Source organism: Gambusia affinis, linkage group LG12 (assembly GCF_019740435.1).
Source record: "Gambusia affinis linkage group LG12, SWU_Gaff_1.0, whole genome shotgun sequence".
Classification (NCBI taxonomy): domain Eukaryota; kingdom Metazoa; phylum Chordata; class Actinopteri; order Cyprinodontiformes; family Poeciliidae; genus Gambusia; species Gambusia affinis.
The window spans coordinates 24,869,781-24,885,254 of NC_057879.1; the positions used below are offsets into that span (position 1 = coordinate 24,869,781).

The window sequence follows — 15,474 nt, forward strand, 5'->3', positions numbered from 1 at the left end:
AGGGTTGAAATGGAAATGAAATCTTTGGAAAAGGCAACAATCAAAAGGTTTTCCTGAGTGTTTAATATCTGAATCAAAGAATATCTTGAATAAATTTAGCATACATGTGAAAATATGTCACACTGAGGTGAAAACATCCAACATGCACAGGCTTGCATTGCCGATATATTTATATCTGGTGTTTAATTATTATTATTATAAAAGCAGCTTTCATGATTAAACAGCTTAATGGAAACTAAACTGGGATCCTTCTATAATCAATTTGTTGTCATGAAAATATTAAACTTGACATCCTGTATTAAACATCTAATATATTTAAACAACTATTTATACTTTAAACCAAATGCAATTTGGTTTCAGCAACAACAAAAAAAGAAAAATTAAGAGCTGTGTCTGTTTCCAGAAAAACAAGTAAAGTTACATACAGGTGGTATTGCTGACTAAATATTTAGTTTGTTAACAAAATAATGTTTAGCTTCCTAACTATACATTTAATTTGGTGCCAAATATTTAGCTTGTAAATTTATATTTAGTTTGAAGTTCAATATTTAGCTAGTTAATTAGTATTTAACATAAAGTAAAATATTTCTAAATAGTTAGCTTTCTAATTGGTATTTAGTATGAAGCATAATATTTAGCTTATTAAATATTTGAATATTAGTTTGAAGCTTCAAACTAATCAGATTAGTTTGAAGTTGAATATTTTACCTGCTAGTTAGTATTTAGCTTGTTAACCAAATATTTAGCTTGATATTTAGTATTTAGATTGGAGCTAATTTTTCCCTCAGTAACTATTTAACTTATTCATGTTTAGTTTCAAACTAAATATTTAGCTAATTTAAAACTAAATTATTTAGTTTGAAGCTCAATATTTTGCTTGCTAACTAAATAGCTTGAAACTAGATATCTAGCATGCTAAGTAGCTAGCAAGCTACATATTTAGCTTGCTAGGTAAATATCCAGATTGTTCAGTAAACATTTAGTATTAATTTGGAGGAAATGTTTAGTTTGCTTCTGAAAAATGAGCTCAAATGTGAGCCAACGTTTCTTTCCTCTTTACAGCAGAGGCCATATTTGGACAGCGAAACGTTCAGGGAGAAATACAATCCTGGAAATGACTTTTAAGCATCAAGTCTCAGCTTTAATATGCGAAGGCTAATGCCTGTAATGAAATAACCTGAACCTTCAGAGCACAAAACTATAAAGCTGTCCAAATAATTACAGCCTGCAATAATGGCTCGGTTAGATCTCTAATGGGAAATTTTCATTCCTCCTGCTGCTGACCTCCTCTGGCTTTAATTGACACCAGAGCCACTTTTAACTGCCTGCTCATAACTGACAATGACTGCTGAGGTTTTATTTCATCCAACAGATGCAGAGAGAAAGATTTGAATCAGGGACGGCAACTAGAGGTAGCCTGACCCAAACTATGGCAGATTTTAGTAACAGCTACTAGAGGTAGCCCAACCCAAACTATGGCAGATTTGAGTAATGGCTACTAGAGGTAGCCTGACCCAAACTATGGCAGATTTTAGTAATGGCTACTAGAGGTAGCCCGACCCAAACTATGGCAGATTTTAGTAACAGCTACTAGAGGTAGCCCAACCCAAACTATGGCAGATTTTAGTAACGGCTACTAGAGGTAGCCCAACCCAAACTATGGCAGATTTTAGTAACAGCTACTAGAGGTAGCCCAACCCAAACTATGGCAGATTTGAGTAATGGCTACTAGAGGTAGCCCAACCCAAACTATGGCAGATTTTAGTAACAGCTACTAGAGGTAGCCCAACCCAAACTATGGCAGATTTTAGTAACAGCTACTAGAGGTAGCCTGACCCAAACTATGGCAGATTTTAGTAATGGCTACTAGAGGTAGCCCGACCCAAACTATGGCAGATTTTAGTAACGGCTACTAGAGGTAGCCCAACCCAAACTATGGCAGATTTTAGTAACAGCTACTAGAGGTAGCCCAACCCAAACTATGGCAGATTTTAGTAATGGCTACTAGAGGTAGCCCAACCCAAACTATGGCAGATTTTAGTAACGGCTACTAGAGGTAGCCTGACCCAAACTATGGCAGATTTTAGTAACGGCTACTAGAGGTAGCCTGACCCAAACTATGGCAGATTTTAGTAACGGCTACTAGAGGTAGCCTGACCCAAACTATGGCAGATTTTAGTAACGGCTACTACAGGTAGCCCAACCCAAACTATGGCAGATTTTAGTAACAGCTACTAGAGGTAGCCCAACCCAAACTATGGCAGATTTTAGTAATGGCTACTAGAGGTAGCCCAACCCAAACTATGGCAGATTTTAGTAACAGCTACTAGAGGTAGCCCAACCCAAACTATGGCAGATTTTAGTAACGGCTACTAGAGGTAGCCCAACCCAAACTATGGCAGATTTTAGTAACAGCTACTAGAGGTAGCCCAACCCAAACTATGGCAGATTTTAGTAACGGCTACTAGAGGTAGCCTGACCCAAACTATGGCAGATTTTAGTAATGGCTACTAGAGGTAGCCCGACCCAAACTATGGCAGATTTTAGTAACGGCTACTAGAGGTAGCCTGACCCAAACTATGGCAGATTTTAGTAATGGCTACTAGAGGTAGCCCAACCCAAACTATGGCAGATTTTAGTAATGGCTACTAGAGGTAGCCTGACCCAAACTATGGCAGATTTTAGTAACGGCTACTAGAGGTAGCCCAACCCAAACTATGGCAGATTTTAGTAACAGCTACTAGAGGTAGCCCAACCCAAACTATGGCAGATTTTAGTAATGGCTACTAGAGGTAGCCCAACCCAAACTATGGCAGATTTTAGTAACAGCTACTAGAGGTAGCCCAACCCAAACTATGGCAGATTTTAGTAACAGCTACTAGAGGTAGCCCAACCCAAACTATGGCAGATTTTAGTAACAGCTACTAGAGGTAGCCCAACCCAAACTATGGCAGATTTTAGTAATGGCTACTAGAGGTAGCCCAACCCAAACTATGGCAGATTTTAGTAACGGCTACTAGAGGTAGCCCAACCCAAACTATGGCAGATTTTAGTAACAGCTACTAGAGGTAGCCTGACCCAGGGGGGAAGACATACAGCAAATGTTGGTCGGGTCCGGGAATCGAACCCACGACGGCCATGACGAGGACTAAAGCCCTCCAAATATGGGTTGCGCTATCCCCTACGCCACCACAGCACGCCCCGACAAAATTTATCTTGATAAAAGATCCTAAAGTTAAAAGAAAAACACTTTAAACTGTGATAAAGACCCAAAAAGAGCTCAAAGTCATTTTATTCCCTCAGTTTTGTGAAAAATCCTGAATAATTGATGAGTCTGACTGAAGGTTTTCCACAGCGTTGTCATCACCAGTGAAGCGGTTGGAGGACATGAGGGGGTAAAACCGTCCGTCCGTCACGGCCTCAGATGAAACTGCAGCTCACCTGCCTCCATGTTTTAAAGCCTCTTTGTTAATGAGGAAACGCCATTTGACCCGGATTTGAATAAGAAAAGTATTTGTTCCAACAGGATGTCAGTAATTAGCATCCTTTCATCTCGCTGCCACTCGCAGAGCGGAGCGTGAAAACCTGCCATCTCCCGCCACCAAACCGTGACCTTTCCAAACCCCCAAGGACCTTTAGCTGCATATCATTAAACCGAACGCGGCCATCACTGAGCGTTTGTTCTCAAATTAAAGACGGAAAACTATCTGCCTCGTTCCCGCAGAGCAAACCTCCATATGCCTGGACAAACCCAATTAACACCGGCACTTATTAGCGGCATCTTCATCTAATTAGTCGGCTTCTGAACAAGCGTTTTCCCGACGATCTTCCTCGGTTTTGAACGCGTCACAGAACGTTACGGGATCTCTGTCTTCCTCCCCAATCTTTAAATCAGCCCCGTTTATGCATGTCGGTGCCGAGCTATTAATCACCAGGTCATTAGCTATGCATCAATTACTCAGGATGCCCACCACGCTTTCTGATTAGAGGCTGGGCAAAGCCTGATCCAGTGAAAATTCATCAATTATCTGTTAAAAGCTTTCGCCGTCGCTGCATCAGAAACTCTCAATTCAATCTGGGAGAAACGAGAGCTCCTTCAAGACGTTTAGACACTTTCACATCGTTCGGCTGTTTCAGAAGATTCACTCCAACCCAATGAACAAATAATTAATCTTTAAGTCGCAATTCCACAATGCCGGAAATTCTTGCAAATTCAGCAGCATTTTTTGGAAATAGCATAAAGTTGTGAGTTTATACCACATTTTGCACGTTTCTTTGGAATGATGCAATGTGAATTTATTGCAAATTTGATGCAAAAATGTTTAAAAACATTTGCTGGAAGCTGCAGTAAGTAAATTTTCTAAAGAAATGTTTTATTTATATTTGTAAAAAACGTCAAAACCGTTTAATGAGGCAAATAATCTATAAAAAATAAATAAATAATCAATCTCCTCAGCTCCTGGTCAAAAACAACCAATCAGAGCCAGGAGGCGGGTCTTAGTGCTGTCAATCATCTCATGTACACGCTGCAGAAAAAATGTACAGTTACAGAAAAACACTTTATCCGCCATTATCAGTGGTCATGCTAACGAGCCTTAGCATTCATGACAGATGGGAATGAGCAGCGCCACAGAGAGGATGATTGACAGCGTTTAGTCCCGCCTCTTGGTCTGATTGGATGTTTCTAGTTAGTCCTGGGAGAAGGCTAGCAGATTATCTGTCTTATAAAAAACTGTTTCAACATGGTAACAGTTTAAACCAATGTGTAAAAAATGTATTTTTTATAAAAGTTACACACTGCAGCTTTAAGTGATGCTAACTCCCACCTGCAGGTGGCAGCATTTTTTCACTTGATGTCAATTTATAGCCTGTAAATGATATGGAGACTAACAGGAAAATGTACGACCACTCTGTCTGCTTATTATTTGATTGTTCTCATCTTTATCTTTTTGGAAGAGGTTTAATAAGGACAAAAATTAAAATTCCTCACAAATATTTCCAACGTAGCGCCACAATGATTGCAAAAACTGAAAAACAATCCAAGAACCATGAAGGGATTTTTTTACTCGGAATGGGCGATTATTGTTACCATTTATCAATTTAAATTAATTGGAGCAACTTAAACTAAGCTCTAAAACATGGAAATCACACTGCAAAAACAAAATATTACCAGGTATTTTTATCTAGTTTCTGTTCAAATATTTTAGCACATTTGAAATAAGACAAATTAACTTAGAAGTATCTTTTCAGCAAGATATAAGAGCCTGTTTTAAGTCATTAATTCTTTAATATTGATGAAAAATTGCTTATTCCATTGGCAGATTATTTCACTTGCAATATGGAAAAAAAAAGTCTTCTAATAAGTCAAATAATCTTCCCAGCAATCTTTCATAATTATTAAGCAATTATTGACCTAAAAAAAAAGCTCATATGTTGCTGAAAAGTTAGTTTTCCAGTTTACTAAGATATTTTTTTTTGGAAACAAAACCAAAATGACTTGGTAGGGTTTTGTGTTTTGCAGTGCAAACGGCAGCACTGTTTAGTGATGTAATAATGGACGCCTTCGTCTACCTGAGGTTTGATCCAATTCATTAAAACGAATCAAACTGTTTTAACTGGGTCCATTATGGCCGCTGTCCACCTCCAGTTTACCAAACTGGCTCAACTTCAGAAAGTTTTCGAAACAGAAACAAAGCAGAAAAAATAAAAATAAAACTGACTTCTCCTAAAGTGACTGCCTTTGAGCAACTCCTGAGACAGGCCCTAATTAAAGCGCTTCGTGACTCGGCCCGTGTTAGCCGCGCGGCGCTAATGACCCGCTGCTTCAGATCTTCAGGCAGAACTCCTCCGGGATCCTGCAGGAGTTCGGTCTCATGGTGCATCATGACAGAAATCACTGCGCCGACTGATGCTGGGTCAGCGATTACCGAACCGATGGCAGTTCATGGTTGTTGGTTTCTAACGCCTTTGGAAATAAAGCTGGGAGTTTTCCACAAGGAGGAGTTAAAAATTAAGAAATATTAATAAGTAAGTACATTTGTCAATCAAATTATTTTGATTCCAGGTGAACAAACACTTGAGGTAAAACATGAAATATCAACAATAACTTTACAGATGTGATGACAAATATGAGTTTTAAACAATCTCCTTTTCGCCAAAGGTTTACTTGACCTGCTTTCTGCAGGAAATCAGGATTTCTACCTTGAACAGACAGACGGCAGATGTTCCAGGAACGAACCCGTTTGGATGTAGTTTGGTAAACAACAGATCAGCAACGCAGACCTTAAAGGTTTTCCTAGGGACGAGTTAGTATGACCAGAACAGCACCAGTGGGATAAACTGGTTGGTTCCACTAGAAGAGCAGCTATGCTAATGTACCAACTTCCTTTCAAAGTTGGCAAAAATGCTAAATGGCTAAGCAAAAAATTGGCACCAATATTAGCGCATTAGCTGAAGAAGGTCGACCACCTTACCTCTTAATTCTCACCTGAACAGATTTGTTTAAGTTAAATTGTAAAGAAACTTAAATTAAAAACAAGAAAAAGTCTGGAAATAATGTATTTCTATCCTTTAGAGGGTTACTATACACAATACAAACACAGACTGTATGTTAGCATTATACAACAATAACAGCAACAGGTAGCCATGCATACATGCTTAATTAATTAATTTTAATATCTGATGTTTGGGAACAAATTAAAATCCATATTTTTTTTGGTGAAATCCAAAAAGTCTGAACATTTAGATAAACTTTAAAAGAGTTTTTAAGGACATCACAGCTCTAAAAGCACAACTTCTCTGATTGTGTCCTGACTGATTTGAATGTCTGAATCGGATCGTCAGACTTTTTACCTCCACAGGCTATCTGAGCCAACCGTCCTTCATGTACAGGTTAATTTCAAAATAACAAACTCTCCTCCGTTTGATGGATGTTTAATTCTATTCTCCATCTCCTAAACCCTTTCCTGAAGCATTTAACATAAAAATCAGGTCTGGAGTCAAAGTAATGGAGGTCTGGCGCCCGCAGGCTAACCAAAACACCAAGGAAGTTATTGTATTCGTCAAAAGGCAAAGGCTGAGAATAAAAGCATTTTAATAAAAACCTAGGTTAGCAGACATGAAGAGAAAGTGCAATGAAAAGCTCCTCCAGATTAATTGACACTCGTGGGTCCATTAAATACTCGCAGTAGCCTGGTGTAATTTCTCTCGATCAGAGCACTCAATTCAGCGAGGTTCAAAAGCGATCATGGGAGTTAATTACGTTCAAAGGAGTGCCGCCTTTTCATCACACAAGGCTGTGAGGATTAATGTCAGGCGTCACCAAAAAAAAAAAAGAAGAAATCTAATGGAAGAGTGATTAGCATTCCCAGAAGAGCGTCAAAGATTCGGCGCGTTGGTTGATAATCGGAGCGCGTTGCTCTGCCTCAACTTGACACAACATGTAATTTCGTCGCAGAGGGAGACTGGATTGATCAAGAGGGTTGAGTCGTCTGTAGAAACTAATAAAAACGGTCCAGTCGTCCTTGGAACGAGTAGATTCTCTCTCTCTCTCTCTCTCTCTCTCTCTCTCTATTTTTTTTCATAATGAAAACTTTCTCTTTCCCATTTATGTTTTTATGCATTTTGTCAACAATATAACAGTTAAAACCAAAGCTTGTCAGTGCTGACGAAGCAGCTTCTCCTGCAGGGAGATGGTGGATAGGCCTCCTGGACTATTGGTACAGAAAATCAAAAATAATCACCAAGTTTCTGCCACAGATGGTTTTTAGAGCTGATTAAATGTTTAAAGTTTAGATTTTAGGGTTTCCTCAAACAGCAGCTGGCAGCGTTTGGGTCATGTAAACCTGGTGACTGACAGAAACGCACCAACGGGTCTCTATCAAGTCGATGTTTTTAGACGCAGCGGGCGGCGCCGACATCCTCATCCAGTCCATCCCTCCCAAACGCTGTTGAAGCATTTCATTGCTCCGCCTCCACCCCCTCAAAGCTCCAGGTTCATTTGATTTCAATTAATTAGCAGAAGTTCACGAGCGCAGGCCTCCTCCCTCCCTCCCCTGACAATCTAATATGCAAATGTTAATTAGGAATTGATGTATTGCAGAAGGGCTTATAGTAATGACGTCCCAAGGGGGAGAAACTTCACCGGAAAATTTGGTAATCTTCACCGACAGAGTGGTGGCTGCAACACAAAGGGTCCAGAAAAAACGCCTCTGAGCCAAACATAGCAGAGATAAACAGAAACTAGAATCAGAAGCCAAACATGTTGTGAATCGCAGGCTGTTATAAATATGTTACTGAAGCGAGAAAAACAACAAACGAGAATATCAGGAAGTAAAGTTTGGAAGCTTTCAGGCACATTTTATGTTAGTTTCTCTCAAAATACCTCTAATTTATAGCTAAAGTGTGTCGTTAAACACAATAATATTTTCTGCTGAATGGTAAATTGTCCCAGAAGTTATTGAAATAAATAATATTGTTGCTTGGAGACCATTTTTGTGTAATATAATGACAAATTAATACAAAAACACAATCTCAAAGAAGATTTTAAATATCCGAAATAAATAAAATAACAGAAACAACAAGTAAGATTAATTATAAAGTCTCTGGAAAAGGAAACCAGTTGAGAGCAAAACTGGAGACTGAAGACTTTTGTCATCCAGTTTTTGGTGGAAAGAGAGAAAAAATAGAAAAGTTAAAAATAAAATATAAATTATTGAAATTGTTTAAATTATAAAGTGATTAATAATTGCTTATTGTGACATGCCTGGTTAAACCCAAAACAAAATGTTTTTGTGATTTAATGTTTTAATGGTTTTATTGTAAGTTTTAGGATAAGGATAACAAACCGTATGTAAACGTAAACAACGGCTGACTCCATTACTGTTTACGTTTCTGTTGCTCACTGTTTGGTATTTATTATGCCAGTTCTTAAGCAGTAATAAATTATATATAATGGTGAATTTAAACTGTTTTCTTAACTTCATTTGTATTGTTTTATCTACAGAATATGGTCATGGAAAAGTTTGAAAAATGCTTGAATTTTACAGTCGGGAAAAGTGTATTAATTTTGTAAAACATGGGTGTCCAACGTGTGGCTCGGGGGCCATTTGTGGCACTTGAAATGATTTTGTTTAGCATTTTGATCACAAGTCAAGAATGGTACAAATTTGGCTTATAAGACAGAAAACGACTGATGACCCCCAGAAAAGTGGAAATAATCCAAAACAAAATTGTTATTGATAGACTTCAGAAATATTTTGTTTAATAGAACAGGTTAAAGATAAAAAAAAATAAAAAATTGAATTTTCATTTGCCAGTAGTTTAAATTTGCCACTTTTGGCTCCCAGGGCAAATTTCAGAGAGGATAAATAATCGATAATTCATGCCGTAAACTGTGCAGATACCAGACGCTGGTGATGTTTTTGAGGAATTAGCATTTCCACATAACGGCAGAAATATTCACAACATTACAACCAGCATCAGGCAACGTAGAACCATTATCAGAGAAGTTTCCAGTGGTTTTCTCACATTATTTTTCTTACAAGCAATATAAAAGTTGTTTTAATAAATATGTGGTCATAAAAGTAAAGTTTTCCATTAAGTGGAGTCATATCATCTGACCTGAAGGCAGCTACAAACTTTATTCATGTAAATTCGCAGCACATGATGGTGACAGTGACTAAAGGTGGAAAATGTTCAGTGTGAGAAAAGAAGCCTTTGTGCATGAAGGTCAACTGAAGGACTCCGGTTTGTGGGAATAACCCTAATCTAATTGGGAACATTACAGTCTGGGTTAAGGAAATGCCAAATTAAAAGTGGCATTAAAATAAAAAAAAAAGGAATTTGAGGTATTGGACAAAAACAGCGACTGTGACTGTGCTGTTGTTCTTCGATGGGAAATCAATGAAGAAGCTCTTAGAGAGAAGATATAATGATGATGAAGAACAACCTGGAGTGAGCCGGAGCACAAACAGATAAATCACTAACAGCGCCTCTCAACGCTAACGCAGAAAACCACGACTTCCTCACAGTGATTCACTCACTGTTTTAATAATGCCCACAATGCATTTCTAGGAAAGAAATCCCCCTCAAGACAAAATGTATATTTCATAGATTCATTTTATGCACAAATTACACTTCAGGCTACAAAGCATAGACGTCAATAGCATGGCATGAATATAACTGATAATTATAATTTGCATACTTTGCATATTAATCTGCAAAACCTGGAAAAATCAACGCACATTAATGGGACTTCGAGGCAAATGTTTGACGGGAAATACATTAATAACAAAAGTGCTGATCTAGGAACTATTGGATCTTCCTGAGAAAAACTAAACACGTCTTTAGCTTCTCCAGGTTCCAAAGACTCAAATCTGAGAGTTTTTAAGACCTTTATGAACGGATTTTAAGACGGATATTTCCACAGAAATGAACCAACAAACGATAAATCTGCACTTACCCACTGCAGATGCAAAATGCTAGCTAGCTAGTTAGCAGTGGTACGTTAGCAGCTAGTTAGCGGTAGCGTCAATGCTAAACTGGATGCTAAACTGGATGCTAAACTGGAGCCAGGGCTGCATTGTCTAAAGATGTTGCAAAGGGTGACGATAAATTTCGCTGCTCTAATTAAAGTACTAGAAAAGTAGAAAAAATGGAAAATGCATCCATTAGCCTGCAACAGGGGTGTCCAAAGTGTGGCCCTTAAAATTATTTTGATCCCCCCCAACCAACTGGTAAAGATTTCATAAAAATAAATTTTGTCATTTTAAAATTCAACACATTTTGCGAGTTGTTTTAATGTGCTAGCAAAAAAATTCTACGTTTTTATAAATAATTATCCACAGAGAAAGAGTTGTCCAGCATCAAATTAAAAACCAAATATTTATTAATCCAATAATCTGTCGCTTTGCTGCGCTGGCAGAAAACCAGCTGAGTGACCAGAAGAGTCCTTCAGAAGCTCAATGACTTATGAGACAACAATATGTAGAGACGGTGCGGCCGCGACAGCCGGCGTCTCATCCATCAGAGCAGTGAGTTTATAGAGGACCATAAACCATTACGCGTCATCATTCAAAGTAAATGTCACGCTGTCAGTCTGGGCAGAAGCAATATCGCCGGCTTATTGTCAAACTAGTGATGGAGAGACAAACAGCACAGCAATGACTCTGCAGGAGAAACTTGGACATGAAGGAAGAAGGTCACAAAGGATGGAGACGAAGAGGAGAAGCTGCAGCGACTGATGGGCGGACAAATTACAACGTAGCCGTGCTGAACAGCGTTTCTGATGCTGCTTAATTTGCATAATCGCACCTGTCAAGTCGTCAAGGAGAGCGGCGTCTGCGGCGGCCATTACTGAACGCTGGAATCAGAGAGCGCTTCGGTCGGCGGCTCGTTGCAGCCAAACGCCTTCAATCCAGAGTTCAGCTTGTTTGTTTTTACAGCATATAAAAGCCAAAAAGGTCCTTTACACCTTTTTTAACCCGTCATTTAAAAACTGTTCTCAATTTAAATGAAATTTATGGAACGATGCATGAATGCAAAGCTTCAGAAAATTTATTTTAATATTTCTCTGGCGAACAAATACATGCAGCTGAGAATGATGATGGTTCTATAAACGATTTGATCTTTAAAAGATGTTTTCCTCTGGTCAAATGTGACAAAAATACAATGTTTCACTTCCGCTAGTGCGCTAACAGTGGAGCTAATTTGTCATGTAGCGCTTTTGTTAACCTTGAAAACATTTAGATGTCGAACTTTCAGCTGAATAAAGTGCAACATCTGGGTTGAAGTTTTGGTTTTTGACTGCTGAGAATTCTTCAAGTAGTTACACATTCATAAATAAATTATCACTAAACAAATAAAGAAATGATGGACATAATAAAGAATACAAGGAAGGACCCAAAGGAGGACTGGCAATTTTTAGACATTGAAATAAAGAAAAAATGTAAAAAATATTTTTTATATTTGCTTCTTTACTTTTCCCAGTCTGGAAAATGGTGAAAGATTTTTTTAAAAATTCTATTTTCCAGGCTGCAAACACCAGAGTTAAGGCTGCAGAACATAACTTTTATAAAAAATTATGTTATTTAAATATTTGTTGAAAGTGTCACCATGTTGTGAAAGTTTAGTATGAGAACTGATCTCCTCTGACCTCTACAAGAGCAAAATATTGACCAATCAGAGCCAGGAGGCAGGTTTTATCGTTGTCAATCACCCTCCGTGTGGTGCTCCTCATTCCCCCCTGTCATGAATGCTAAGGCCAGTTAGCATATCCACTGATGGCAGCAGATAAACTGTTTTCCTGTAACTGTAAGTTGTTTCTCTGCCATTAGCACATTTAGCAGCGAGAACATGAGGTTGATTGACAGCGCTAAGACCCGCCTCCTGGCTTTGATTGGTTGTTTTCGGACTGCTTCATAACGTACTGTCATGACATGGTGACAGTTTTGACAAATATGTAAAATATATATATATAAACGTTACATACTGCACTGCAAAAACACAAAACCAAACCAAGTATTTTTTTCTAGTTTCCAGTACAAATATCTTAGCACACTTAAAATAAAACAAAACAAAAACCAAGAAAATATATGAGCTTGTTTAAACTGAATAATTCCTTAATATTGATCAAATGTATTTATTCCATTGCCAGATTATTTCACTAATAACGATACATTTTCTCCTTGTTATACCGTAAATTAAGTAATTTAGTATTTTTCACCAATATTAAGGAATTACTGGCTCAAAAAAAAGCTCCTATATGGAAGTGAAAAGTTACCTGTAAGTTAGTTTGTCTTATTTCAATTGTTCTAAGATATTTGCACTAGAAACATGGTGTGATATTCTGTTTTTGCAGTGTGTAACTTCACAAAACCACAATAATTAGCATAAAGACCAAACCTAAACGAGTGCCTATTACATCACCGCTCCGAGAATTAATTTCCCTGTTCAGGATAAAAGGATTAAAGCAGCGCGGCCCTTCAGCAATCCAACCCCGATTTTAACCAGCCGACCTCCAGCCTCAAAGCTTTGCACCTGAACCAAAGCCATAATTAAGAAAACATCTGTTGCACATCCTCCACCAGGCCACATCATTACATGCATATTAGGAAATTTATCGCCAAGGAAAACAGGCGGCCGGTCCGCTGGCAGACGCATCAAAGGCTTGGTTCTCAGGAGACGGATCTGAAAACGGTGTCCTGATTAAGTCCCCCATGTGGCGGCGGAAACATCCCCTTCCTTCATGTCCGTCTCAAACGGCCCGGTTCTCTTCACGCCGTTTAGTTACGTTTCATTATGCGCCTCGACAAGAACCAGAGTTGTGTTTTGGCTGCACTTTTTCCGGCTTTATGAGTCAATTAGCAGTTTAAGAAGTTACATCGGTATTGATGTTTAAGAAATGCCAGACAGTGATGCAGAATAAAGGTCTTGGAGGAAGGATTTTCACCACGGAGACAATAAAGGTGTATGACCTTTCATATGTGAATGGAGTGTGTTTTATTATCTTTCCCTGATAAGGTCACAGTTTCAGTCTCTGCTTGGAAGCAGCACATCTAGCATGAGCCTTTAAGACCACATAGTGCAACATTTTCATCATTCCCAGATGAAAAACCTTTGGACTTTCATTACAATGGATATTGTGAATCTGCAGGTCAAAATGAAAAATGCAAAACTGATAAATAACTAAACAGGTAGCTGCGCTAATGCACTAATCATAAACATTAGTTACACTAAAGCTAAATCACTACACTGAGAGGGGATTTAGCGGAAGCTAATGCTAAAGCAGAACACCAACATTTCATTTAACGGAAGCTAATGCTAAAGCAGAACACCAGCATTTTTATTTAACGGAAGCTAATGCTAAAACAGAACACCAACATTTTATTTAACGGAAGCTAATGCTAAAGCAGAACACCAACATTTTATTTAACGGAAGCTAATGCTACAGCAGAACACCAACATTTTATTTAACGGAAGCTAATGCTAAAGCAGAACACCAACATTTTATTTAACGGAAGCTAATGCTAAAGCAGAACACCAACATTTTATTTAACGGAAGCTAATGCTAAAGCAAAACGAATGCTGAAGCACTATACTAACCTATTTACTGAAGCTAATACTAATGTAAAACATTTACCAATGTTGACACCCTGCGTCACAATGTTACATCCTCCTCCTCTGGGTCATATTTGTTAATGGACACTTATCTGGATGGTTTTGTAAATCATGAAGTGATTCTTTGAAACAGATTGTTCACCGTCGGTTTCAATTCATAGTTAGGTTTTGCCAAGTCTCTTGCTGATTTTGTAACAAAGTAAATATTAGGCGACCAAGTGTTTGGGTTTTTTGTTTTGACAAACTTTACAGGCGCTAAGGAGGGTGTTACAGTGAAGTTGGCCGCTCAATTCCTCATTTAAACAGTCTTCACCCAAACAAACGTAATTTAACTGAAAGTTTACAGAACTGCCATGTAAATTGGTGCTTTAAATGTATCTGGAAAAGTTAGTTTAGCGAAAGGAAGGTGTGCTGAACATGTTCCAAGTTAGCATAACCGCTAAATGAAAAATTAGCTCATCTATTAGCGTATTAACGGAAGTCAATAATAAATATTCCTCTAAACGAGGAGTAGAAAAACAGTGTAACTGTTTGTGTTTTCTGTGAAACTGTTCTGTTGTTCATCTGTTTGGATGTCATCACCAGAGAAGTCAACTGCACCTCTATCCTCTTCTCTCCCACCTCATTATCAGAAATCCATGTCGGCTCTGTCAGGTGTGAGAGTCAAGGTGTGAACCTCGCCTGTAACGTGTCACGGCTGCTCCGAGAAATAACCAAACTGCTGCTTCACTTTACCTGAATCGGGGATTTCACGTCGGAGTCGTGCAGAAATCAGCTTCGCATTCCTCCAACTTATGAAAAAACGGTCCGTCTTTGGGGCTTCTTCTTTGTAAATGTCACCCTCCTTCAGACGTCCCTCAGAAAATGTCACCTCTCCACCCTTTTCATTAACTCAGCAGCTCGCCTCTCGATTATACACCATATTCCATTACAGGGATCACAAGCCGAGGGCGAGGTTCCCCCTGCCAGCCGCCTGTGATTGAGAGGCCGAGGACGGCGGCTCTGCATGTTCTCCGTTACGGTTTAATGTTCGCTCAGCCGCCGTCGCCGCTTATCCGAGATTTTTCACCATTCGCTGAAAACCTGCAAAGGGGGAATGAAAGGTTCTCCTCCAGATTTTTTAAAGTTAAATTATATAAGTCTAGACTTTTAAAGGAGAGAGAAAAATGACTTTTTCCTCTCCTGCTTCTTTTGTTGAGGTTTTAAGCTGTAAATCAGTGACCTGCGGTGAGGTACATAGCTGGTGAGGCACTGACTTAATCATAATCAGATTTATAAATATAGACCGCCGGCATGTTATTGTTTACATACGAAAATTTCACGCATGCGGACAACGCTGGAGGACAAAATGATTAG

The 15,474-nt window shown here is 38.6% G+C and overlaps 1 protein-coding gene across 1 annotated transcript in view; it reads right to left on the minus strand.

Moving 5' to 3' along the window:
- The window catches only part of LOC122841291 (neuropilin-1a-like), a 130,388-nt gene extending 115,284 nt beyond the window's left edge, over window positions 1-15,104 (minus strand). The window contains exon 1 of the mRNA XM_044134488.1: window positions 14,854-15,104. The gene's annotated coding sequence lies outside the window, so the exon portion shown is untranslated. The remainder of the gene's footprint in view (window positions 1-14,853) is intronic.
- Between the last annotated feature and the right edge of the window lie 370 nt (window positions 15,105-15,474).